Below are 3258 nucleotides of genomic sequence, written 5' to 3'. Positions count from 1 at the left end.
TCTGTGGCAGGCACCCTCAGAGGTTGTGGAAAGGAAACACCCAGGACAATCCAGGATTTCTGTTCCTGGGTTATCAAACCCCGTTGCCTCATTGATTCTGTCCGATAAGTGGTTTGCTGAGAGTATTCCACGCTGTCTGGCTATGTCCCGGAAGCACTCTCTCCTGACGTTTCGCCCACATCTGTGGCAAGCATCCTCAGAGGTTTTGAGGTCTTTTGGAAACCAAGCAAGGAAGGTTTTATATATATGTGTGTTGCTCTGCGTTTTTAGGGCTGTCCAGCCATGTCCCAGAAGCACTCTCTCCTGACGTTTCGCCCACATCTATGGCTTTAATAATCTTACACTCAGAAGGGACCCTCAAGGGTCTTCTAGTCCAGCCCCATTCTGCCCAGAAGCCATGCACAACTAAATCACCTCCTAAAGAGGCCCGTGTTCGAAATCCTTCAAGATAGAGCTTCCATTGCCCCATCTATCTATCCATCCATCCCACTAAATAAATAGTTTTGTACATTGTTTTTAGGCATTGAATTTTTGCCTATTTATTGTAAGCCGCCTTAAGTCCCCTCGGGGAGAAAGGCGGGGTAAAAGTGATGTATGTAATGTATGTAAATAAGTAGTTTGCTGAGAGTATTCTACGCTGACTAGCCATGTCCCAGAAGCACTCTCTCCTGACGTTTCGCCACATCTGTGGCAGGCATCCTCTGAGGTTGTGGAAAGGAAACACTCAGGATAATAATCCACTCTGCAAGATGAATTCCGTTCCTGGGTTATCAAGCCCATGGCCTAATTGATTCTGTCCTAAAAACATAGGATAAGTGGTTTGCTGAATTCCGGCCTGTCTAGTCATGTCCCAGAAGCATTCTCTCCTGACGTTTCGCCCACATCTGTGGCAGGCATCCTCAGAGGTTGTGAGGTCTGCTGGCGACCAAGCAAGGGAGGTTTTATATATATATCTGTGTTGCTGTGCGTCTTTAGTGCTGTCTGACCATGTCCCAGAAGCACTCTCTCCTGACGTTTCGCCCACATCTGTGGCAGGGCTTGTGAGGTCTGTTGGAAACTAGGCAAGTGGGGTTTATATAGCTGTGGAATTTTTTTAAAAATTTTTTTCGTGTCAGGAGCGACTTGAGAAACTGCAACATCAAATAATAATAATAATAATAATAACTTTATTTTTATACCCCGCCTCTATCTCCCCGGAGGGGACTCAGGGCGGCTTACATGGGGCCAAGCCCGAATAAAAACAGTAGCAGTATAAAACACAGCAATAGACAACATCAAAAATATCTGGGCAGCCCCTGGGCAACGTCCTTGCAGACGGCCAATTCTCTCACACCAGAAGCAACTTGCAGTTACTCAAGTCGCTCCTGACACACACACACAAAATCATCTATTTATCTGTCACCTATCTACATCTTTGTTGATCTATTATCTTTCATTTATTTATCAATGTATCTATCAATTTATCTGTCATCTATCTATTTATTAGGGGCCCCTCGTGGTGCAGTGTGTTAAAGTGCTGAGCTGCTGAACTTGTGGACGGAAAGGTCCCAGGTTCAAATCCCGGGAGCGGAGTGAGCGCCCGCTGTTAGCTCCAGCTTCTGCCAATCTAGCAGTTCAAAAACATGCAAATGTGAGTAGATCAATAGGTACCGCTTCTGCGGGAAGGTAACGGCGCTCCATGCAATCATGCCGGCCACATGACCTTGGAGGTGTCTATGGACAATGCCGGCTCTTTGGCTTAGAAATGGAGATGAGCACCAACCCCCAGAGTCAGACATGACTGGACTTAACGTCAGGGGAAACCTTTACCTTTTTTTTTTTTAACCTATACTCGAGAATATATGGTACATTTATTATTTTTCTCTATTATTATTGGTATTATTACATTTATTATTTTTCTCTATTATTGTTGCTACTATTACATTTATTTTATTCTATTTTTATTGTTATTATTAATACATTTATTATTTCACTCTGATATTATTATTACTGCATTTATTATTTTACTCTATTTATTATTACATGTATTATTTTCCTGTATTATTTATTATTATTATTACATGTATTATTTTACTCTATTATTATTAAAAGGATACATAAGCACATTTACATTGAAGAAGATGAGAATAATGATTTAATCAGAGTTGGACAATCTCATCTTAAATTTGAGCTTTATTCAAAAACATTTAACCTATTGATGCCTCGATGTAATTTTTTTGGAATCTATTTTTATTTCTGAAATTTACCACCTTCGGCTTATACCAGAGTCAATGTTTTTTTGTTTTTTTTTGGTGATAAAATTAGGTGCCTCGGGTTATATTCGGGTCGGCTTATACTCGAGTATATACGGTATTTGACTTTTTGAGAAGCTCTTCTCTTATGGCCTCCTTCTATTTAGCTTAATAATCCCTCTCTCGCAAACACACACATTGCAAAGTGTTTTTGGAGTCTGTGCGTCTGAAACGTGGCGTATAAATTCTTAAAACAAGAAAGCGTATGAGCAAAATAAACGAGTTCTTCTCGCCACGGATGACGCGGATAAGCTTCGTTCTTCTAATTCACTTTGCGAAAGTGGGCTTTTGATTATAGAGACTTGGCAAAGGCCAAAGCAGACTATGACCAAGTTCAAAACATAGTTATTATTGCAGCAAAAAATTCAACAAATAGAGGGGAAATTGCACTGTGTTTACAAAAGATTGCTATTCAAGTACTCCTTCCTAGACTACAAATCCCAGGATTCCTTAGGATTGTTGTCATGGCAGCTAATGTGGAATCATAGTGTTATAGATATATTATAGTCTGGGTGTTGTTTTTAGTGGTGATTTTGTTCCACTTGTATTATTGTTGTCTTGTGTTATTAATACTAACGATTTGTATAAAAAAGTGAATATATGTACCGTATATACTCGAATATAAGCCGACCCGAATATAAGCCGAGGCATCTAATTTTACCACAAAAAAACTGGGAAAACATTATTTACCGAGAGTGGTAAATTTCAGAAATAAAAATAGTTGCCAATAAAATTACATTAATTGAGGCATCAGTAGGTTAAATGTTTTTGAATATTTACATCAAGCTCTAATTTAAGATAAGACTGTCCAGCTCTGATCGAATCATTATTCTCATCTTCTTCAATGTACAGTAGAGTCTCACTTATCCAACATAAACGGGCCGGAAGAACGTTGGATAAGCGAATATGTTGGATAATAAGGAGGTATTAAGGAAAAGCCTATTAAACATCAAATTAGGTTATGGTT

Source organism: Anolis carolinensis, unplaced genomic scaffold (assembly GCF_035594765.1).
Source record: "Anolis carolinensis isolate JA03-04 unplaced genomic scaffold, rAnoCar3.1.pri scaffold_9, whole genome shotgun sequence".
NCBI lineage: Eukaryota > Metazoa > Chordata > Lepidosauria > Squamata > Dactyloidae > Anolis > Anolis carolinensis.
This window is presented reverse-complemented; position numbering follows the sequence as displayed.